Source organism: Melospiza melodia, chromosome 12 (genome assembly GCF_035770615.1).
Source record: "Melospiza melodia melodia isolate bMelMel2 chromosome 12, bMelMel2.pri, whole genome shotgun sequence".
NCBI lineage: Eukaryota > Metazoa > Chordata > Aves > Passeriformes > Passerellidae > Melospiza > Melospiza melodia.
In genome coordinates this window covers 10,006,561-10,031,139 of record NC_086205.1, presented here as the reverse complement: position 1 = coordinate 10,031,139, position 24,579 = coordinate 10,006,561, and the positions used below count along the sequence as shown (strand labels likewise).

Genomic DNA, 24,579 nt, shown 5'->3' with positions numbered 1-24,579 from the left:
CAGTTCATTAAGAGATGCAGTATCCTGGCTTCTTGGGTAATGGTTTTGCTAGGCTCCAAGGAGCAGTGGTAAATCTGATTTCATAGCTACCAGGATATGGCCAGGTCAGAATGGAAACACCCAGGTAGAGAAGCTCAGTCCAGACAGTGTTTTGAATGGCTGGAGCAAGGCAGAGGCTGCTGCACTTATCTGGGTAATTTCACACAAATGTCCAGCATGGAAGCAGAGCTATAGGACTGGAACACTCTTAAAGTTTAAACATCTTGTGTGGGAATTCTGAGGACTTTAGACTTATAGTTAAGGTCACATCTTCACATGTGGATATGTAAAATGCATGGAAATACAGATTTTCTTAAGAACTTGGGCTCCTCTGTAGGAATCAAGACTGCAGTATTGCTGTACTTAAGAGGGCTGTTAGGAATAATATGCATTACTTAAGCTCCATAAATGGAAATTATGGTGCAATGAAACACAGTTCTATAAATCTCAGATGTGTATTTGTTTTGTCTTAGGGATTTCTAGGTGGGCTTTGTCCACACTGTCCATCAACTTATAACCTTCTCTCTGTGGCCTCACTCAACTCTCCCCTCCACCTTATTTACCTTAGTTCACCCAGAACTCCAGTCTAGAAGGAGGAAGAATACCAGGGATGTAGATACACAAGGTATAGCAATACCTCAACAGCCTTTTGCTGCAAGTTCCTCCTGCCTATGCTGGGACACAGCTCTGTCTGCAAAGCTGGGGAGCTGCAGGGCAGCCTGGAATGTCAGCAGAGCAGCTCAGCCTGCTGCTACAAACCAGAGCAGATGTAGCCACCCCAAGTACAGGAGTGCCCAAAAACCAGGGGGGTCAAATATCAGTGATCTGATTTAGTTATTCAGATAGATCACAGGATCAGGACTCAGCACTTTTGTGAGTTTGTGTAGGAAATGTTTCCCAATTGCTTGTGAGTGGAGTTGAGGGTGTAGGAAGGTTCACCATGCAGTAAGGGGGAACTTACCTCAAAGGTGAGTGTGTAGGGGAAGAACAAATTTGGGCAGTTCTATTTTTTTGGCCTGTTTGCTATCAGATGCCAAGATACAACTTCCAATGATGAGTCTCATGTGAGACACAAACAGAAAACAGATTACCATCTTCTTGATCTAAATCAACTTTCTTTTTCCTCACTTTTTCTTAACTGCACTTACTGTTTCATGGGTAACAGTGAACAATTTTTACTCTCCACTCTCTGCCCATGAATCCCAAGCGACTGGAGAGGCAGAAGATTTCTCACCTGGCCCTCACCACCTAACCATGGTGTTATTCTCAAGATTTCCTTTCTGACTGTGGTTTTTATTTTGTGAGGTAATTTCAAAGTACTGGAAGACTTTGGGGAATGTGAACAATGCTCAGTGCTTATGACACAGCCTGGGCTCTGCCCTTTGTGATGCACAGCTCCAGGAACTGTACCAAATGGTTCATTTTGTTGACTTTGTGTCACAGAGTTTATCTTGAAAGGTTTGTAGTGTTACACAAACATGTGCCTCTTCCTCCCCAGGTATTTTGCAGGATCAGCTCAAAAGAATGGGCTCTATCTGTACCATGCTCAAGTGTGTTTTAAAATCACGGTTAATATTTTAACAGGTGATTGTTTCCTATTCTTTTACATTCTCATCTATCTACAAATAGCATGTTGTAGCCCTCATTAATCAAAATGACACTTTCTACACCCTCAAGTGTTTTCACATTTGCACATGAAGCGTGTTCCCAAAACTCTGTGCTGCCTGATTGATCTCTGCATTGTGCACTTTTCAGACCTATGTGTCTAAAGCTGCCTGAAAAGATACAAAGCTTAACTTCTAATGTGATTTCTTTAATCTCCTTTTGTAGAATTAGTATTACAAACCATGTAGAAAGTCTTTCCAAGTTCGCTTTTTGCATCAAGCTTGGCACAGGCACAAAGGACCACATCCCATCTTACACTGGGAAACACTGCTGGCTGCCAAAAGAAGTGTGACGAGACACTGCTGTTTTGGGGAAGGGTGTAAGAGAAATAAGGCTGTTAAAAACTGAGGAAAGCAAAACATCCTCTGAGGCACAGACTTGCCCCACTGACTGTTCAGACATGGCTCATTCCAGGGCTCCTCTTCCCACTGAGTGCCACAGAACAGACATTATCTGGTGGTCACATCCAAGAGGAGGATTTACATTCACTAACTTGTCTGCTGCTAAGAGCACAGATGACTACTCATGTCCATGTATGTATATATAAACCAGACAAAGACTGCCTGAGGGAATGGGAAATGGCAGAAAGCCTCTCCTAGGCATAAAGAACTGTGGAGCAGATAGAAAACTCCCATTCATTGTGTGCTTTCTATTTCCTGTACATCCCAAAGGCTGTGGGGATGGGTCTGTGTGCAGGGCCTGGAGAGAAACTGGAGTTTAATACTCTTCAAAAGATTTCATTTGGGTTCAGGAGTGTCTGACCCCTGGAGGCACCACTAGGTCCCCACAGAAGGGGTGCTGCCATTGTCTGTCACTTTTTCTGCCCACATGGTATGTGTGAAACACAGCCAGTTTTACAGCAGCTCATATGGAGGATTTATTGACTCAAAGAATTTGCAGAATTTCCTTTCAATTTTTTTTATGGTCTGAGCATGGATATTTCTCTTGTCTGGCTCAGATTTTTCATAAAAGCCTGTCTGAACATTTTAGTAAAAGAAATAAAAAATACTATAGAAATAAGTATCAACATGAAAGGGAGTGGGGGGAAACTTTGCCTCTCCATTGCCAGAAGTATAGAGTGTAGGTAGAACAGCAGAATTTGAGAAAAAATACTAATCAGTAAGGTTTTCCTCACCTTTCTCAATTTTTAGTTTCTTGTCCTAGAAGAGAGTTATTTTATGTCACCATTCTGCACTAAGGTCTCTAAGAGAAGATAATCTAGTTTAGGGGTGAGGAGTGCACAGCTTGAGCAGAAGCAGCATGTAATGTAACATTTCTTGAGTGTGGACCCAAGTACTGCATACATGAGAGAATACATGTGTGTCAACCTATATTGGGGGCAGAGGGGAAGGAGGGTGATTTAGACCGAGCTTATTAGGGTTAGAAACCACAGCTTTTCAGGTTGTTATTTACTGATATTAACGAGCAGCGATTGAACCACTTGCCTTATGACTGTTTTGTAACTTGCACTGGTTTGACAGGACTTGCCTTGCCTGTAGCCTTCTAGAAGACGTGAACCTAAAAGTGTGGGGTTGGTTTTGGCAGCCAAAAGTATAATTAGAGTTTCACCCGCATGTATCTGGCTTACAGAGCCCGCAGAATGCAAACCTCCGTCTCCTGCCGGCAGCCCCAAGGACGCGTGTGCGGAGTTTTCACGGCGGTGCCCGATGCGCGGCACTGACCCCGCCCGGCTGCGGCTCCGGCCCGGCTGTGCCCCGCGCACCACGGGCCGCCCGCAGGGACTCGCTAGCCGGACTTCGGGCGCCTCCCTGTTGCTTCCCCTTGGAAGCGCACGCCGGAAGATGCTGCTGCGCTTTGCCGGAGGTGCGAAGCCGCTCGCTGTGGCCCGTAGGGCGGCGACCAGACGCGGTGCTAAGAAAGTTTCCCGGTGCCCGAGGGCGACTTTGACGCGAGAGCGGCGGGGGGAGCCGGGCCGGCCCGGGGCGTTCCGGCCGCGCTGCGCTCTGCGGGTGCCGGAGCCGCGTCCGCGGGGGCCGGGCCGGGGGGAAGGGGCGTTGCCATCTGCTGTTAATTCCGCGGTCATTGGATTAGTAACCAGCGGTGATGAGATCAGCGGGATCGGCTTTCGCGAGGGGGCACGGCGCTCCCCAGCTGTGCCGGCTCTCGCATGAGGCGGCGGCGGGCGGCGCAGGGGGAGGCAGCGCGCACAAAGCCCGGTAGCCGCCGCAGGCCGCCGCCCCCGGGCAGGGCTCCCGGGCGGCCCGGCCGCCCCGAGCCCGGCAGCGCCCGCGGGCCCCCGGGCGCGGCGCCCGCCCCGCTCCGAGCCGCGGCTCCCCCGGCTCCTGTCGCCTCCCCGGGCAGCCGCAGGCAGCGGGAGCAGCCTCTGCTGGGCGGGCGCTCCGGGCGGGGGGCACGGGCTCCGAGCGTGCGAGCTCGGCCACGGCGGCTCCCGAGTTTGTTTACTTGTGCTTCGCCTCTCTCGTCGCCGGTGTCTGCTCTCTGCCGGCATAGCGGATCGGTGGCGGTGCCGTGCCGGGGGTTTATGGTAAGTTTGCGATGGGCGAAGCTCTCAGTTCGTGGGATTTCGGTGGTTTGTTGCACAGTATGTAAAGACGCGTTTGTGAGGGGATTTCTTGTTTGTTTTTAGTAGTGCAGGGTTTCAAGCTGGTGTTTGAAGAAATACATTTGAGAACCGTTTTCCGCTTTATAGTGAAATGGTTTACAACATAAATTGGTTTCTTGAGCTACGTAAGAGAATTATTTCTACATGTTGGATGACTAGAGATCTACGTTTCTCATAAACTGACTGTATCTGACTTTGCGCTGCCGGACGCAAACCCTTTCGCCTCACGATTGCCACAAGCTAATGCTTTACAGTGGTTACTTGGTGCTTTTCGGGCAGTAAAAGCCAGACCTCAGTTCAGTTGTTTAGACGAATCTGAAATATTAAAATATCTTCTCCGTAAGAGTAGGAGGGAAGCTGAACCCTCGTCTGAATTTGTATGCGAGACTTGAGTTTCAACAAAGGAAGGTATTGAGTGAATGTGCCCTGGCGTTACTGTAGGCGCTCGGAGCGCGGCGGTGGCTTTGCTGTGTGTGCTGGGAAGCTGTTCCTGCCCAGGCACCAAGGGCAGAGCGGCTGAGCGCTGCCCCCGCCGCCCCATTCCTTCCCGGAGGGGCTCCGGCGTTGGTGTGGCAGCGTCCGTGCTGGCAGCAAATCATTCGTGTTTCTTTGTGCCTGGGACTTGGAGTGCAGACTGCTACAGGGAGGAAAGTGTCCTATATAGAGAGATGGCCAGCTACCACTTCAGCTGCTGGTTTGATGCTGGCTGCAGCCCTTCGGTGCTTAAGTCATACCTGATATTTTCACAGTGCTCTGTTTGCCTTCCGGTGACAGAAGCAATCCCTGATAAGATATCTCCACGCTGCAAAAGAGCTTATCAGGAGAAAAAAAAAAAGCACTCCCGGAGAGTTGATGCTTGTGGGTGAAACTGGCCTGACTTGTGCGGTGTACCTCGAAGGATGCTACATTTTTAATGTTGTTTCTGTAACTAAAGCAGCCCGTCAGGGACATGAATATCAAATTGCTGTTAGATTATTTGGTGCTGCTGACAGAGAAATGCCAGATAGTGTAAGTTCTCCTAACAACAAGCGGAAGTTTTATAACTGGCCTTAGTCATGTAAGTCTGGTTTCCTTGGTAGCTAATGTGCCTCGGTGTCTTGCTGCTGACTCCGGATGTCCTTGGATGACCGTCCTGTGCTTCAGTGACCCTGCCAGGACTGAAGGGAGACTCGGTACTTCCCTGCATCGCCAGAGTGAGAAAACTTCCCAGCGCCGTGCCTTCCTGCGGCCCTCATGTGGGTGTTGCTCTGGAAGCACACCCTGGTGCTGCTGGGCTCACTCCCGTCCCATCCCATCCCATCGGGCTGTTTGTCTTTGCAAATGTCACTGCAGCCAGCTCTGAGGCACTGGGCTTCCTGCTCAACAGGCTCTAGGCTCGGGACTGAGAAAGCAGTGCCGCCTTTTTGCAAGGAGCTTTTCAGAGTTGTGAGACTTAAGGGTTTTTTTTTTTTTTTTGTAGGGGTGGTTGTTTGGGTTTGTTTGTTTTTTTTGGAAAGGTTGTTAATGGTGGGGATTTTTTGTTTTGGCTTGGATATTTGGGTTTTTTTAAGAGAAGCATAATGCCCCCCCCCCCCCCCCCCCATGAGAAGTACTTATTAGGTATCTTGTTTCTTGAAAGATCAGATTTTTCTGATTCTTGGTTTGACCAAATTACATATCTTTATGACTCGTGTTTGTGCAGCATGTGAATTTCTGAATGATGGGACATCTCTCCTATGACTCCACAAGCAACAAGTCATGAACTTGTCAGGCTTCATTGTTGCTGTGTAAACTTTTAAAATGGATTTTCCATGTACCAAGAAAATTGAAGGCAGCTATTTTTGTCTCATTTTCCTTCACAATCACTGTTTTCCCCTCTTCTGTTTATAGGACATTGACCTCTTTTTATGGAGAAGGAAAGTAATTTTCACAATGGCACTCAATGGCATGTTGCAGGACTCCATGTGATGGTTACTTTGCGTTGGCTTCCTTTAATTGAGACAGCTGGCGAGTTTTCCTGTGAGGAGCTGATTTGCCTACCCATTTGAGACATAGTGACAACAATTGAGGAAGAAGGCATTACACAATTTTCTGAGATATTATTGTTAAAAATCGTTGGCTGAAGTGATTAGCAAGATTATGCTAGATACTCAACTCAACCCATCCTGGTAATTCTTCATGGCCAAGAAGAGGAAGGTAGAAAGAGAGATGCCTTATTCAAATTATGTAAGCCATGCTGTGTTTTAGCTGTCTGCTCTCTTCAGTGTGCTTGGCTGCTCACTACTGCTGCACTGACATCCTCTGCTCAAGTCTTTTTGTGCTGGGGCAACCTCACTTCAGTGTGAACTTGAGGCTCCTGCAGTGGTAAATCCCAGATTGAAAAATGATAATGCAGATTGGCCTTGATACTCACATCTATTTCCTGCATCAGTTAGTGAGGATAAATGCAATGTTCTTAATAGAATATCCATGTAAAGGAAATCTAGATGTAGTTTCTTCTCAGCAAGTTTCCCAGGACAGAGGGTGGATGTAAATGTTGCTGGACTTCACAAATCCTCTCTGAAGGCTGAGGTGAGACTGATGGTACAGAGGAATGGAGGCTGGTACTGCTGGGTGCCCGCCTTCCTGGCACTGCCCAGGAAGCAAAGCTGGGCTCGTGGCTGCAGGGATGAGGGGCTCCATGCTGACAGAGCATGGATGGATGGATGGATGGATGCCATCAGTCCATCTGAGCTATGTCAATGCCGTGTGTACCTTGAGGTTAGTGAAGGTGCAGGCTGTTGCCTTCTATGCTAAGGCAGGCGACCTGGTTCTGAGGTACAGCTCGACAGCCCTCTCTCTAGGGCCGTTCGGGCCAATGACATACGCAGACACCAATGTGGTGGACGGTCAAAAGGCGTTTATTACTTCTTCTCATGGGGTCTTATAGTCTTAGGGGTCTCTACGTCAAAAAGGGGTTTGTCCTTCTTACCTATGGTTAGTAGGGAATGGAAAAGTACTGGGTAAGGGATGGAAAGTTACTGGCTTCTGTGGGGCAACATTCCTATTGTTAGTGGGACCACATTCCTATGTTAATTTCTTATCTATGAGTACCTGAGGGTCTTATCTATGGGGAACCGAAGGTCCTAGCTTCCCGTGACATCGCGAAATCTTCCGCAGCGCCTCTTCCCTAGCTACCACATCTCCCCCTCCCTTTTCACAAATGAATGAGGTAGTCGTGTACGTAGATACTGAATTAAGGTATAAAGTTGTGACTTGACAAGGGAAAGGGATTTTGGGAAACCTGAGTAAGCTTTTGCCAGACAAGTTTTGAAAACCTTGTGACTGGCAGTGTTCTTTGGTTGAATTCCCTGGTTGAATTCACAGCAGTTGTCGTCGCCCTATGAACAGGATGTTGGTCCGTTCCAGGCGGCTCTGAACGAATGAGACCAGCTTGTTCAGCAGGCATGGTCCGAAGGTGACTGTTAGAAACAGCATCGCCAATGGACCTATCAGGGCAGAAATCAAAGTGGTTAGCCAAGGTGATTGATTGAACCAGGACTCATACCAGCTCTGTTGGGCCTCCCTGTCTTTCTGCCTCTGGGCCAGTCTGTTCCGGAGTTCTGCCATGGAGTCTCTCACGACTCCCGTGTGGTCTGCATAGAAACAGCACTCTTCTTTCAAGGCGGCACACAGGCCCCCTTGCTGCATGAACAGGAGGTCCAGGCCTCGCCTGTTCTGCAAGACCACTTCTGAGAGTGAGGAGACTGACTTCTCTAGATAGGAGATGGATTTCTCGATCCTCTGCAGGTCCTCGTCAATTGTTGCCTGCAGTTGTGACAGTCCTTGGTGCTGTGTCGCTAGGGCTGAGACACCCGTGGCCGTTCCTGCTGCTCCCAGGCCGAGCAGCATTGCAATAGTTATACCTGTCATTATTTCTCTTTTGTGGATCCGGCTGGGTCCCTCAAGAAGATGGTACATCTCTTCGTCTGAGTGGTACAAGACCCTAGGAACAATCAGAACTTGGACACAGAAGTCGTTAGAGTCATTGAATTTGGGAAGGAACACACAAGGACTCACTCCGGATCGCTGGCAAACCCACATCCCCGATGCGGATGGGACTGCCCACTTATTGTTTTTCCTGTTCAGCCTGCTAATTTTGGTGCAGATGTTACCTCCCCGCTTAGCTAGGGTTGAATTGCCAAAGCATCTGCCTCGGCCTGTGACTTGACTCAGGGTGATTCCTTTGCGAGGGGTATCCCATCTGCACTGGTGAGGGGCGTCGGCTGTGGAATAACTGAAGGGAGTGTCTAAAGCGACTCCTTCGTAAAAGGGAGGTTTGACGTCGTAACAAAGCCAGCAGGATTCGGTTAGGTTAGGGTTGGATTCATTCAGGGATACAAAGGTAGCCTCTAACATACGAAGGATTGGGTCTGCGTCTGACCCGGTTAAGCGACTCATCTGAAAGGTTTCCGCTAGACCGGTCGGGACATTGCTGACCCCTGTGGGTAAGGTTTTGGGGTAGGTTATGTTTCTCCCTTTCGGCACGCTTTTAATCACTTTGTTGGGTCCGACTGCTCGGGGTGCTGACGGCTGGAGCCTGATAATTTGCACGTTCACCCTCTCTTTTGACCCTTGAAGGACCACTGTCCATGTTCTGCCTGTGGCCCAGCTAGGGTGGTCTGGCTGCAGGACCGTCATGTTGTAATCAGTGCATGCCCGAAAGTTAGGGATTTTAATTTGGTTTCGATGGGGGTTTTCACGAAAGAAGAAGGGTATTTTGCAACCGATGGGTGCCCAGGTGAACTGTAAGAATTTGTCTGGCTCTTGTGGATCCCACCCAGGCCCCGACGGTCTGGCATCTGTAACTATGGTTTCACAGCCCCAGTGCCCACAATATCCCCACCCTGGGTGATTGCAGTAGCTTTTCCCGGGGTTTGAAGCTGGGCACCAGTAGGATAGGTACGAGTGTTTGGCGTGTAGGGAATAGGGGTTTGCCCTTGGCTGTCCTGGAAACAGGTCGGTGATGCGGAGCACGAAGGATGGAGTGTTCGGTGTGGTGATTTCTCTGAGTGCTTTGCCACTACCAAGGTGTCGCATGACCCACCTGAAGGGCTGATGGGAGTAGTGGACTGGGCTGGCTTGCCCTCTAGCGACAAGCCCCAACAGCAAAATCACACAGAAGCACCCTTGGTGTTTGGGTCTCACCCGTGCGGGTCTCTCGGGTGCTGCCTGACGGCTTGGTGGTCTGTCACTTTCGTCTGGAACCGGGATGTACGCGTCACGAGGGCGTCCCACGAGCAGGTCCTGTAAACAAAGACTCGCAATTCTCGTCAGTCTCATTCTGCTCGCTATGAAGGTCCGGTTTAATCGACTTAAGTGGACACCACCTGATTTTGCCGTCCTTTTTGACAGCTGCATACCCTCTCCCCGTGAGCATCAGCCTCCAACCCCGTTCCCACTCGCCTAGTTCGTTTCTGATCACTACCTGTGGGCCCTCTTCTAGTGCTCGAGTGGCCCAGTGTTTTTGGACGGGACTGTTTGTTTCGTCTCCCCTAGGGAATTGATTCAGTGCCAGCAAAGCGGTTGCCAGCATGCGTGCCTGATCTCCTGGGGGAATGGCATTGGCAAAGCCCTCTGCTTTTGCCAATACTTCTATCTTGGTTTTCAGGGTCTGGTTTGCTCTCTCAACTATGGCCTGCCCGGTACTGTTGTGTGGGATGCCTTGCACTAACGTGATGCCCCATTTTGCAGCGAATTCCTGTACTTGTTTAGAGATGAAATTGGAGCCATTGTCCGTTTTGATCTGCTTGGGGATACCAAGCCAAGCCATGGCTGTCAGCCAGTGCTGAATTGTGTTTTTGGAGTTGGTTTTGGGGTGCTGTGTAGCTATGATCGTCCCGCTATAAGTGTCTACTGTCACTGCAAGCCATGCTCGGGGCTTCATCAGTTCGCACCAGGTGAAGTCCGACTGCCAGATTTCTGAGGGCTTGAGACCTCTCGGGTTGACTCCGTAGGTCCAAAGGGGTGACTTCTGGCAGTAAGGGCAAGTGGCTACCACATGTTTCGCGTCCGCTGTCGGGATTCCGCATCTCTTCGCCAGTGCTTTGACTCCGATGTGGAGCGACTCGTGCAGCTGACGAGCTCTTTGCAGGGTCCAAACGCCTTTTGCTGCGGCGTCCGCTTTATCGTTGCCGGTCTGGAAGTAGCCTTTGACTGGGTCATGGCTGTTGATGTGGATGACTGACACGGTGCCCTGTCGCGAGGAAAGTGCTTCTTCCAGCATTAGGGCTGCTGCTGATGTCGACACTCCTGGTCCTGCCATGGACAGGCAGAGCCTTGCCACGAATATAGAGTCCGTTACGATGTTGAGGTGTTCGTCTTGGAAGAGTCCGCACGCCAAAACCACTGCTGCTGCCTCCAGCTGTTGCACCGACAGTGTGGGGTCACACGCTTTGACGCAGTGCCATTGCTCTCCTGCCTGCCACACTGCTGCTGCGGTTGAAGTCGTGGAGGAAGCGTCTGTGAAGACCGTTGGTCCTGGCTGCGGTCTGTCCTTGACCTTCGGTGGCACGTCCACGTCGACTACGGTCAGCAGCTTCGTCCAGGGTGGCTTGGAGGAGTAGGAGATTTCTCCTCCGAAGCCGGAGAGAGCAAGGGCCAGGTACTCCGATATTGTGGCTGACTCCGAGGTCGGCTGCTTGCGAAACGGAAGGTGGATGCTTGTCGGCTCTGTCCCTAGGTGTTTCAAGGCGAGTCTCCTGCCTTTCATGATGAGACTGGCGATGCATTCGATTCCTGGGGAAAATGCACGAGCGGGTCTTCCGAGGACCACCCATTGGATCGGTCGGGCCTTTTCAGCGAGTCCTTGAGCCAGTGCTCCCACTCCCCCCTTCGGTGTAAAGTGGACGTACAAGTCCAGTGGCATGGCTGGGTTCCACCTGGCAAGCGTGCCAGTGGACATCTGGTTTTCGATGAAGTCGAGGGAGCTCGTTGCTTGCGGTGTCAGCTCCTTGGGATCCCAGGGGTTCTTCCCCTTCAGGAGTTCGTACAGAGGGTCCATGACTTCGGGAGGTATCAGGACAACGTTGCGAAGCCACTGCAGTGATCCCACCAGGCGTTGCACGTCGTGGAGCGTCTTGATGTCTCGGTTGACCTTCATCTCGGGGGGTGTCACGTAGGAGCTTGTGATTCCTACTCCCAGGAAGGTCACGCAGGGTCCTCTCTTGATCTTTGCGCTCGCGATCTCGAAGCCGTTGGCTTGAAGGGTCTCTGTGATTGTGGTCACCAGGTCATCTACTTGGCTTGTTGATGGTGCTGCAACCAGGATGTCGTCCATGTACTGGATGATGGTTGCGGTGGGATTGGAGTGTCGGACTGGCGTCAGTGCTTTGTCCACGGTGATCTGGCATATGGTCGGGCTGTCGACTAGGCCTTGTGGAAGCACTCTCCATTGGAAGCGAAGGTTGGGCCGCTCGCCGTTCCGAAACGCCACGGAAAAGGCAAATCGTTCTCTGTCCTCAGGGTGCAGGGGTATTGAAAAGAAACAGTCCTTGATGTCCAGTACTGCGCACGGCTGCCCTTCGGGGATGGCTGAATTCGCGGGTAGCAGTGTCTGGACTGGACCCAGGGGTCGGATCGTCTTGTTCACCTCTCTCAGGTCGTGGACGAGACGATAGCCTTGTCCGGACCTCTTGGGGATCACGAATACAGGGGTGTTCCATGGGCTGGTGGAGGGTTCTATGTGACCCTTTTGCAGTTCGCGGTCGACCAGTTCCAGCAAGGCTGCCATTCGAGGCTCTGTCAGGGGCCACTGCTCAACCCATACAGGGTCTGATGATTTCCAAGTCAATTTGATTGGCAGCGCGGGGTGCACGGCAGTGGCCCTCAGGATAAATTTGTAATCCGAAATCCTAGCAAGGAAAGAACATCCCTTCCCAACAGGGGTGGAGAATTTTGCAAAATGTAGGGGTAAATTGCTACTGTCTGTTCTGGTCCCTTTTTCGTGTGAAGTGTTATAGCCACCAGCTGGGTGCTTTTCCATGCCCGGGACTGCCCCCCCACTCCATTCACTGGAGGGACTTCTTTGATTTGCCAATGTCCGGGCCAGTGTGCTTGGGGAATAATCGTGCAGTCTGATCCCGTGTCCGCCCAGAACTGGAACCCTATGACGTGTGGATCTTGACTACCATAAAGGCGGCATGTCCCCCACACCATCAGGGGTTCCTTCCCTATTTTCATGACCAAGGCCACCCAGGGATCCCGCTCTGGGACGTCCCCTGCTGTTCCTGTGACTCCGGCGCGGCTTGTGGCGGTGGGGGGTGCGAGGGTATTGAGGGCGGTGCCGCGCAACTCTGCCATTGTATTGTTGGAGGGGATGCAAAGTTGACTGCTCCCTGTGGGGCCATAGGGTATGAGGGTCCCCTGCCCCACTGGGGGTTGCTGTAGCTGGGCCGCTGCATATTCCAGGTGGGAGGGGGCTGGATACGGCCTGGCTGCCCCCTCCCTCTCCCGTTTCCCTGAAACCTGGATCTGCATTCCTTAGCTAAATGCCCCTTCCTTCCGCACACCCAGCACGGCCCCCTACCTCCCCCTTGGCGTGGTGGAGCATCTGCTGATAAGCGCCTTGGCTGTGGGCAGTTTACTGCCAAGTGGCCTGCCTGGCCGCACTTAAGACACGCCATCACACTGGTTATTGCGGTGTGAACTGCTGCTTGAATGGGAACTAGATGTTCCTCCTTTGCAACGTGTCTGATCATGGCAGCTACATTGGACCCCTGTGGCAGTGACCTTAAAATGTCTTTGGTGGCTGAGTTACATTGCTGGCGTAGGCAGTCTGCCAGCACGGGACCCTTCGCCTCTGGGGGTAACGCAGAGGAATCTAATGCAGCCTGAAGTTTGTCCACAAACTGAGTGAAACTTTCACTCTCACCCTGTTTTATGAGAGACCACGGGGATGGTTTAGCTACCACTTTCGAAGTGTCACGGATGGCTTCTCGGGCAGCACGGGTGGTTGTCATGACCTCATGGGCACGCAAACCCTCAGCCTGTTGCTGAGGGGTGATCATAGTGGGGTCTGTGCCCATTAGCCTCTGTATGCTGGAGCCGTGCAGTGGGTGGTCTGCCCCCGTTACCAAGGCTAGCTGTTTGAGGCAATTATCCTCCCATTCTTGTTTAAAAACGATCATTCCCGCACCATCAAATATCATTCTACACGTCTGCTTAATATCAAAGGGAAGCATATCGTCTCCACCAAAAAGGCCGTCAATGAGAGTGCGAACCATGGCAGAATTAATTCCCTTATCCGCAATCGCTTTAACAATTGCCTGCACATCTTTTGGATTAACCGGTGAATAAATCCTTTGGTTTCCGCCTGCCCCCCCCACACGAACCGGGAACACCAGAGTGGCAGACGGAGCCCATTCCGCGCAAGCCATTTTTATTTTCCGCCAGTTTGTAAGCGGGGTTCGGTTTTTCTCTGGCAACCCCTTCACCCATGCAGGAGCGCTGTGGCTAGTGACCTTACATGCCGCTGCTCTCTCTCTGTTAGAGCTAGAATCTGAGTCGGAATCCTCCGACCCTGTCTCGGGCTCCGAGCTCGCGTCTGAGTCCGAGCCGGAAGTCGAGTAAAGAGACACTTCCGGGCTGCTCTGCCTTTTCCTCGGGCTCCGACCCCGCCCCTTCTTGCGGGGGTCGGGCCGTTCCCTCCCCCTGGGGTCCCCCCGCCTCCTGCTGGGGGAGGTCCTTGCCCTACAAGGACTTAATTTGAATAAAGCGCTCTGATTGGTCTTACGCGCCTCCGCGGGGGCCGCCCCGTCCCCCCGCTCGCCCGCACATGCGTTGTTCAGCGGGCTGACTGCGTTTCCGCCCCCCGCCTCCTCCTTTCCGCCCTGACCATGCAGTCCGGCGCCGTTTTCAAACGCATATGGTGGGGGGGCGTTTCTATCGGTCCCTATGGGGTCCGACATTCTGGCCGCGTTCCGCGCCTCCTCCGCGAGCCCCCGCCAGAACACCCGCGTGTGCTCCCCCCCCTCCGATGGTGAGTCCGCTCCCTGAGGGGGATCCGGCGTTCGCGCCTCCGCGCGCCCGCCCGGGTCAAGCACCTCCGCGGTTTGTGTCGCCGCGCCCACCCCCAACTGCGGCACGGCTAATAAACAAGCTCGCGCGGCTTTCCAGGTTTCTTGCTCTTGTCGAGCTTTTTTCAGAGCCTGGACAACTCTGCCCCACGATTTTAGGGCTTTCCCTGAGCCCAAGGACATAGCGTCCTCCGCCAGGGCTTTTGTACAGTTATCCCACACGTCCGAATGTAGGACGTCCACGGGGCTTTCAATAGCCCCAAGATTAATCAATCTCGTCAATGCGAGAGTTAAATCCTTAAGTTTACATTCTATACCCCATTGCGCATGCATCTCTGTTACGACCTTCGCTATGGCTTCCATCGTCCAAGCTGGTCCGGGAGCGTCCCCCCCGCTGCGATTCAGTCCCGCTGTCGCAGCCGCCGTCCTCGTTCCAGGAGTGTTCCCGTTTCCCGGGCGCAAGCCGCTGTCCCGGGTTTCGGCACCAGATGTTGCCTTCTATGCTAAGGCAGGCGACCTGGTTCTGAGGTACAGCTCGACAGCCCTCTCTCTAGGGCCGTTCGGGCCAATGACATACGCAGACACCAATGTGGTGGACGGTCAAAAGGCGTTTATTACTTCTTCTCATGGGGTCTTATAGTCTTAGGGGTCTCTACGTCAAAAAGGGGTTTGTCCTTCTTACCTATGGTTAGTAGGGAATGGAAAAGTACTGGGTAAGGGATGGAAAGTTACTGGCTTCTGTGGGGCAACATTCCTATTGTTAGTGGGACCACATTCCTATGTTAATTTCTTATCTATGAGTACCTGAGGGTCTTATCTATGGGGAACCGAAGGTCCTAGCTTCCCGTGACATCGCGAAATCTTCCGCAGCGCCTCTTCCCTAGCTACCACAGCAGGCCACACACGTTGTCCTGGGAATGTTAAGTATTTATTAAGCCAGAATAGATCCTTTTTCTGTGGTGAAGGCATTGGTTAAACCTGCCCACTGAACAGTTAACCTGTTTTGAAATCAAAACTCTCTGTAAAGTTTCTGTGTAATGGATAAATATTTGCCTGTAATTCTGGAAGTTGGTATTGTTGGACTGACTGAAATCAACAAGTGCTGTGGGTTGAAACTTGCCAGACCAGACAGCTCCCTCACCCACTGTGTTTTTAATGGGGTTGTGTACATGTTGGTGAATCTGTGTCACTCTCTGCAGCACACAGCCCTCGGGGGTGACTTCAGGCTGTCTCTGCAACATCCTCTGTTAGCTGACACAGGTTGTGCTGGGGGATAGGATGTCAATGCATCACGTGCTTCCTGGAAGAGCAGTTCATGTCTTCTGACTTCTTTAACTTAACTCAGGCTCAGGTTGTTTGTGGGGGTTGGTTGTTTGCTTTTTGCCTTGAGAAGCTGTGTGTGCATCACTGCCGTGGTGCTGGGCTGTGTACTGCCCGTGTGCTGGAGAGTGCTGCTCCAGAAGGGCTGGAGGCATTTTCATGGGTAACTCAACTTTGACAAAGAACAGCAGATGTGTACTTTTGGTGCAGTGTCCAAGCTGCTGTTGCATGAAGTCAGCAGTGCAATGTACTTGACATGCGCTCCGTCAAGAGTTAAAGTATCTGAGATGGTGGTTGCTGTCTGAGTCCTGCTTCCAGGTGACCTTTACAATGATGTCAGGAAATGCCTTTTCCTCAGCTGCTTGCACAGCTCTACAGCCCACAGCCATTTAGATTGGATGGTGATAAAGTTAAAAGTTAGTTTTGGTTTGTTTTTTTTGTGTTTGGAAAGCTGGCAGGATACTCAGCAGCATTCACAGCCCATCAGGGAAAAATCCCTGCCCTGAAGAGATTTTATGGTGCTCCTGTGGCCTTGGTGGCAGCATGGAAAAATGCATAAAGAAGAGCTAGAAAATGTGGGTTATGCTTTTGGTGGTTAAGAGAGATCAGTGTTCACAGGGTGCCATGACTTTGGGCTAAGAACTGCCATTTGATTGGCAGTAATTGATTAAAACTTGATGGCTCTAATTTGGCTGCCTCTGCCCTTTTAAAGACTGGCCCATCAAGAGTTCTGGGCAGAGCTCACCTCTTTCCTTCCTTTGGCTCCTTTTCCAGCAGAAATGGAGTAGTGTCAGGTACTACCATGTTGAAATGCACCTATGTGTATGTTTGTATTTTTTGGAGGGTGTCTTTTTTAAGTGGATGTCACCTTTGCCTCAGAGGCCAATGTGATGCAGCATTTTATTTCTGTAGCAATTGAAATGCAGAAATTTTACATAATTTACTGTGATTTGGCCATAGCAAAGAAGCATGTGAGGAGAATTTATATCTGTTTCCATCCTTAGTAAAAGGTGAGGTGCCTGGACTTAAACATGGGTGTTCTGTGACCTAAATCTGTTCATGCTGAAGTCATTTGAACTTAGACCAATGCTGAGCAGTATTCTGTATATTTTTTTGCTTCCCTGTGCTTATTTTCTGTATCTTTGAATTGAACATTGTGGGGTAATCCTGCTCATGAGTAGTGTCAGATGATAAGTTTTATTGTGTTGCATTGCAGAGTGTGGTGACTTAGCAACTTTATCTTTGAGGATTTGTCAGAGGCTGAAGGGACAAGTAAGCTTTGGTGTGCAGCAATGTAGGAAATCCATTTTGGAGCTGATTGCAAGCTATTTCTTCAGGGCTGTGCAGTGGAGTCTTTAGATGAGTTTGCTTTCTTGATTTAAATACGTATTTTCAAAAAATTTTTCATATACTGCATTTCTCATCCTAACCTATTGTTGAAGTCTGCTGTGCACTTGTCTGCTGTTGTGCCTTTCTGCAGTAGCAACCCCTAAGAAAAATTTTGCCAAGAGATTTTGAGAAAGAGAAAAGATTGGTTGTGTTCACAGTGTCTCATCAGAAGAAAGAGGATTTGCTTCCTGCAGAAATGGCTCCATGCCCTGGGACCCAACCATGGCCCAGAGTGCAGGAGCTCGTCCCGCAGAGCCTCCCCTTGCTGGGGCAGGGAGCTGCTGAGGGAATTCCCTGCGGAGGGGCTGGAATTTCTGCTTTGTCCTGAGGCAGCAGGGGCGCTGCTGACAGCTGACCTGGCTCTTCCATTCCTTCAGCAGCTTTTCTGCTTGGCACCTGAATACGGCCCAGCTCTTGGTGGGAGGGGGAGGCCAGGCCAGTACCTAGAGACTGTTCAGGCTCCATCTACACCTCACAGCAGCAGCCTCATGCAGCCTTTGTTGGGAAGAGTTTCTTACATGTTCAGAAATCATATTTAGAGTTGCTTTTTAAAGGAGTATTAATCATGCAAGAGCACTTGTATAGCTTTAGGCATGGAAAAAGGTGTGATTTTTCAAATCTGATGAAAGGTTTATTTACTTAATTATAATTTAATTTTAACTGCTTCTCCTCTGTCTCTTCTTCAAACGAATGCAGAAACAAATTACCTCCAGCAGAAAGATACCTTTTTTCAGTAGATATTGGAGGTCATAATTTTTAAAAAGAGCCACATTGCACGAAGTATTTACATCAGTGCTACATTTCATACTGAGAGTGTGATGTCCACAGAAATCCCCAGGTGGTGGGCTGTGTGTTTGTTATGAGCTGTGTGATGGTTCTTTGTTTTTCTGTAAGAATATTCTAAACCATAGTTTTGCTCTGGAAGAATGAAAATGGCTTGGAAGAAAGTTGGCTGTTGTCTTTGAACACTTATAAAGCCACATAAAATTAAGCAATGAATGCACAGAGTTCTCAACAAGGACTGTATTACTTCACATGTGAGAAAATGCCATGAGAGTCAAAGGGGATTTTGAGCTTTAACTACTTTCTGAGTTATTAGTGAAAATTTGTTTGTACTTGTATTCCTTGCTCAATGATGCCATTACATATTTTGCAGTGTATCCATTTATGTGAATTGTTGGCTTAAGTTATAAATAATCCAAAATCCAGTGTAGCTGACTGGGGGATTTAAGAGTTAAAATTGAAACCTGGTCCTTATGCTGCTGTTTGTGTGGTATTTTATGGCTGAGACACTTTCTTGAGTTTTAAAAAAAGAGGCCATTAAAATGAAAATTTACTGCTTCATTTGTTTGATTATCTTGAAAGTTAATCCTAAATTAACATGTAAAAAGGTGTACTTGTAGATACTTCAGATTTGTATAACATCTGTGCATGGGGAATTGAGTATCTCTTCCTCTGGGTTATCACTAGTCTGCTTGGATTTCAGTTGAGGAGCTGAGAGTGTGATAGGAGCACATGCTGAACTCTTTCAGGGACTTAAGGTATTTTGAGGCTCCACCTAGTTCACCTGGGCAGGGCCATTACTTTGCCTTGGAAAGGAGCAGCAGTAGTGCTAAAATTGAGAATAATAATTTAAATTCTGACCTTTGGTATTTTTATCCCATGCTTGAGCAAAGTCTCTGTCTATGGAGCACATTTTGCGAGTCTGACCCTGCAAGGAGGTTCAGGTGCATTGTCATCTTGCCTTCAAAATTATGATGCAACATAAAGAAATCAAAATACTGTTTTCCTTGTTGTTGAAAACTACTGTTAAGCGTGTCAGAAATGACAGAAGTTGTTTGATCTAATGATGATAGTACATCAAAGTGTATGAAAGACAGAAACATTGCCATCCCAACCTCATTTTACTGTGTTGCTGCATATTAGTGTAACTTGTGGTTTGTTCCAGCACCTAACTATCCCTGCACTTCAGCACTATCAGCCTCTGATGCTGTTAACATCTGGGTAACACTTGCTGTGATATTCTCACTTCTGAGTGTACTGGTCATTCACTAAATATTTATAGAGTCCTTTGGTTTTGATGTTGCAAGATAAAAAGGGTGTGTTTTCTATCATCTTTTGTATTCAAAGGCAAATAATACATTGAAGCTGCTGATTATTTAAAATATTATCACATCAAGAAGTTCCTTTGTACTTGGGTCAGTGCTGATGTAACTGTTTCTAGGAGTCTGGAAAACCTTGCAGAGTTCACTGCTGGCTTGTTTAGACTAAGATGCTGTGCTGTAAGTGCAGTGATCATCTACCAAAGATGTGAGAATGTGCTCAGGAAGGATTTGTTACAACATGTGCAGTATCTTATCCTTTGAGTTAAATAGAACAAGATGTATTAAACAAGCTTGAGCATGAGACCTGGCATATGTCCTTGTTCTTTTTAAATTTTTTTGCATTACTTGTGTTATTTGAAACCAAGCGTGTGGGTGGAGAGAAGGAAGAGAGAGAGGCTCACCTGTGAGATCTCCTGGTAGCAATGTATTGAAGCATGGACAGGGAAAGAGAGGAACATTAAACAGCAGTTTCTGAAGGTGATGGAGAAAAAGATGATTAATTTGTCAAAGGGACTAAGGCTAAGTATCTGTCAGGATTTAAAAAATGCAAGTGGGAGTGAAAATAGACCTCCCAGGCAGGGTGCATGAAGGGGACCATCAGGAATTGCTGCAAGGTCCTCCTGCTGTGGTGCTGCAGCTCCTGTGAGGAGTCAGCAGTGATGTGGTACCACAACTTCCCTCTCTTCAGTGAGCTGCAGTGGGATGGGAGGAGGTGCGTGAGGCTGCAGCCTTGAGTTTGTGTCTAGGGATACAGTGGGCTTTCAGTTTATAATAATTGGGTTTTTTTCAGTGAGTCACCTTCAGCATTGATAATTTGCTTGCATTTCCTGCTCTTAGACCCAGTAACAAGAATCAATAGTTTGTTTTCACTTGAATACACCTCTGTCTAGCAATGGTGAATAATAGTGCAAGGGAAGAAAAAAATCCATATGTTTTAGTTTGTGACAGTTTGACTGCTGGAAAAAGACACCAAAGGGAAATTCAAAGTGAAATGTCTCAACACTCTGGGGACGTGAGACTGACTGATGAGCTTGCTTTTACTGCTTTACTCCATCCACATCCTGCTAATAGAGGACATGGCAGCAGGAAGTCTTTGGGAATGCAGAAGCCAACCCCCTCCCTTCACTCCCTTTATTTTTAGATTTTGTTTTCCCTGTGGTAAAATCTTTGGAACCGGAGTGAGCAGTGCCCATGGTTAGATAGAAATGTGACTCAGTAGTGCCTGGTGTGCAGTCATTCAGGAGAACAGCAGGAATTGTCTCTCACCCTGTGGCTGGAGATTTGGGATGTAATTCCAATGTATAGTTCTGACATCATGTTTTCTTCTTCACATGGATGAAGATAGTGAATTGATGCAGAACTGTTTTTCTTTTAACTATTGGAAGAAGTGGAAAAAACATTGGCTAAACGTAGCATCTAAATTTAGACATCTGAATTAGCAATGCAGGAAGCAGTAGTGTAGCAAACAGCTCAGTTCCTCCGGAGCACTGCTGGCTGGCAGGATAGAAAATCTGGGCACTTAACAGATGCAGGCATCTCTTTACACCTCCTGGGAATGTGTGTGGGATGCTTCCTCTGGATAATCCTTAAGCCAAGGCTAAACTGGCAGTTTAACTTTCCTCAGAATTCCCAGTGAATGGGTTTTCACAAGGGATTTTTTTTACTTGTAGGTTTTTTTCCTTTGGTCTGAATATTTGCTTACAGTGGGGTTTGCTTCCACAGCTGTTCTGCATTTGGTTTCCGTAGTGGTGAGGAATGTGGTGTGCTGCAATCAAAGCTGAGACTAACAGTCTATTGTAGAAATAGGATTGTAAGGAAAAATTCAAGCAGTTACTTTATTACAGCAAAGATGTGTGGGTTGATGGTCTTGGTAGAATTCAGTTCAGTCTCATGGTACAAGAAGAAATTTCATTACATGTAATAATTAGCTTTTGAAATAAAGAGGATTATCTTTCATTTTAATCACCCTGCCTTAATAGCAGGGAAGAAAAACCATTTTATAAGAGTGCCAACTCTGTTCTCTGTGTTTTCTAAAATGACATTTTAATTGAATTTTATATTTATGGGATTGATACTTAAAACTTGTTATTCTTGTGGATTCTTACCTGTTTCCCTCTGTATATTAACCAGCTGTATTTTTAAAGACTGTAAGCTTCTGTCCTGCTCTCTTGCCAAAAAAATTTCCACCAACAGTTCCTTGTGAAGAGAGTTATTACTTACACTGGTCATTTTTAACTGCAACTCTTTAATATTCAGCCACATTTCTCTTGTTAACACAAAGCATTGTATATATATGCTTCCTATCCAGTATGTGAATAGCTTGTAAATAAATTACAAAACTAGGTTTAAATTCATTAGTACTTAGCAAAACTAATGGATTGTAATCAGTGTGATGGCTGATGATAGATTGTGCTGTGCCAGCAGGGAACTGGCTCCTAGAAGAAGTTACACCAGCTCAGGAACGACTAGAGACTGGCTGGTGAACATGTTCTTCTCCAGATGCTTTTTTAATTCCTTCAATTAACTTGATTAAGCAGCTTAGCTTAAGTAAGCAGAATTTGTGACTTGGAAGTTCTCCCATGTAGTATTTTCCCAGTGCCTTAGGAATGAATTCCTTTAATGCTGCGTCTGTGTAAGGCAGGCAGCCGTGGTCTCACACAGACACAGGATGGCGTGTGCTCAGTATGAGGGGCACACACAGGGGAGGTGCTTCCCCTCCCTGCACTTGGTTCTTGGCAGAAGTCATAAATCACAGTGATTTCTGCACAGTGCAATTGAATGGAGCCTGACTACCTTGTTTTTTATTGGTGTTGGAAGTTCCCTCCTGCTTAGATCACTCTGAATCCTCCCTCAGGAGAGAGGGGAACACTCTCTTCTCTGTGCCCTGTGGTTCCCTAGCAAGGGAATTGCATTTCCTAATTGTACCACCAGTGTCCCTCCCTCCCAGGGAACCCAGTGCATTCTCTTTTCTACCCAGTGATTTATCTTCACAGCATGTGTCATTAGGGAATAGGGAAAGGGGCGTTAAGTAGGGAGTCAGATGGTAGCACAGAGTTCTTGTCCATCTGTCTGCTTTCCTTGCAGACATCCCCTCCCTTTCCAGCAAGGATGGTGGTTATATTACAGTATCCTATATTTTTCAGAGCACAGAAAAGTGGTCTCAGCTGGAACCAATTTCTATCCTACAGATCCTTGTGGTACTGGGGAACCCACCCATCAGTAACTACTGCAGCACCAACAGTATTGACTGCTCGGTATTGTGGCAGCCTGGAGCTCTGCAAGGCTCAGCTCTTGTGTTTACAGCTACTGACTCAACAAATTATTTTCCAAATTGTAAATTCATCCTGGTCTCGGCTTGCAGTTTTTTGTAGAAATATAAGTTATTTCTGCGGTACCAGAAGTTAGTGTCTTACACAGACTGTCATTAAAGCTATGCAGTAATTTCAGAAATTTAGATCTGTGTTTACAGGTGTTTTTTTTTTTCCTTAGGAGAATTTCAGAGAGGAGCTTGACACTGCATTTACTTTTTCAGCTCCCCTTGATTATGCTGTGTTAATAAGATGATAATGTAGTCTAATAATTGCTCATGAGTCTGCTACGTAATGAAAGGTGAGGGTTGAGTGTGCTTCCATATGCTTGTCTTTCCAGTAGTGCCAGGTGGGGAGGTGAATATCTGAAAAGGATGCTAAAAATGGGTAAAATTTTAAGCCAGATGTGGCTTCCCATTATTAAGGAAACTGACAATGGCATGTACAGGAAAAGGAGGGGAAGGGATGAAAAGGAGAGGGGAAACTAGGAAGACTGGGATTGTAAGAAAAAGCTTTTAGCCCTAGCTGTGATGCACATTATATGTGGGGCAATTGAAAGTACTGTTTTCTGTTCCTTCCTTTGCTGTGGAAGAAGACCTCTGTTGATGAGAGAGATTTCCAGGTGGTTAGAAGTGTTAATAGACTTCTGGGTTTTAATGCTCCATTAAACTTTCATACTGTGTAAATTATTTTCTTCAAATTTGCCTCTATTTTTGATTCTTGACTGTGAATTGTGACAAGAGTTCATACTAAATATGAGAATGCACAACTCCTCTGGACCCCATGATTCTTGTGTAGCAATTTCTGCGTCCACACAGCACTTCAGGGAACAGTTTATCTGTTCCAAGAATGGTTGGAATTTAAACCCCCTCAGATTTCCAGTATCCTTAGATATTTTTTTCCTTAACCTCTTGGCCAAAAGACTTGCTTTCCTCCTCTGAAACTATTTGTAGTGTTTGTGCAGTATCCCACATGGTTTTATATTCAACAGTGGTGTGGTTTGTACATCTTGCAAGTCTTCTGCAGCAGTAAATTGTTGTTTGAGAAGTGCAAGTTTGTATTTAGGCTCAAGTGAGCATCTTGGTTAGTTCAAATGGTACTGGAAGGATCTTTGTATAAATCTACTTCATTTTATGCTACTTGTGCTGCTCTTGAGGATGTAGTTAGCAAAAACAAGTTTAGCTCGGATGAAGTAGAAAAAAGAATAATTTTCCCAGTATATAATTTTTACAACTCAATGGGAAGATGACTTATTTTCCTGCAGGTAGTCCTTTACTTTTAAAGTTATTTCTAAATGTTACTTTTATTCTTTATCATGCTGGAAATCAAGATGATCTGTATATCCCAATACAATCTAGGGTTTTGTTTTTCCAGAATTAAAAACTCAGAGCCCTTTGTTTTCAGTATATTCCACCTGTTGCTGAAGATTAACTTGTAATTACTGATGTGCTTTCTCTTTGTCTAAAGTGCTGCTGATCCAAATTTAGACTGAACACATTTTCCTCCAGGGCAGAGCAGGTCCCTTCCTGAGTTATTGCAGAATCAGAGTCTGGCAGATTTAGATCGCGTCTGGAAGATTTTCTGCCATCATATCAAATATAGGGGGGTTGTACCGAGATTATTTGGAGTATACTATATTTTAATTTTTAATATAGTTTTTTGCAAGACTTCCAGAACACAATGTTACTTATTTTATTTCAGCAGCAGTACACCTAAAGATTAAGTATAAGTAGTATTAAGACTAGTGTATTCACATCAAAACTTGCATGCTGGTGCAGTTTTCTTCCAAATAACTTTCAATGTTTTTCTCCCTTTTCATCCAATGCATTAAAGAAGGAAATATGGTTAGTAATTAATTGTTACAAATGAAATACTGCTTAATAAAATTCCCTGCAGAAGAGTGCTTAGTAGAGGGAACTAGAGTGTAAAGTTATTTTGGGAAATACAAGCCTTGTGTTTGAGCTTATAGATTACAGTTTGTGTTGAGAGTTGCCCTGTAGGCAGGCACAAAGCTGATTTATTTTTATCCATACCTCTATTAGGAAGTCTGGTGTGGGCTTTTTAAAGTACTTTCCTGTGCTCAGAAATACCTGGAATTGTTGGCACTTGCAGCATGAATTTCTTTGAGGGTGTGC

At 47.6% G+C, this 24,579-nt stretch overlaps 1 protein-coding gene across 1 annotated transcript in view; it reads left to right on the top strand.

Annotated features, from left to right (window-relative positions):
* The first annotated feature begins 4,067 nt into the window (after positions 1-4,067).
* The window catches only part of SPSB4 (splA/ryanodine receptor domain and SOCS box containing 4), an 84,400-nt gene continuing 63,888 nt past the window's right edge, over positions 4,068-24,579 (top strand). The window contains exon 1 of the mRNA XM_063166784.1: positions 4,068-4,210. The gene's annotated coding sequence lies outside the window, so the exon portion shown is untranslated. The remainder of the gene's footprint in view (positions 4,211-24,579) is intronic.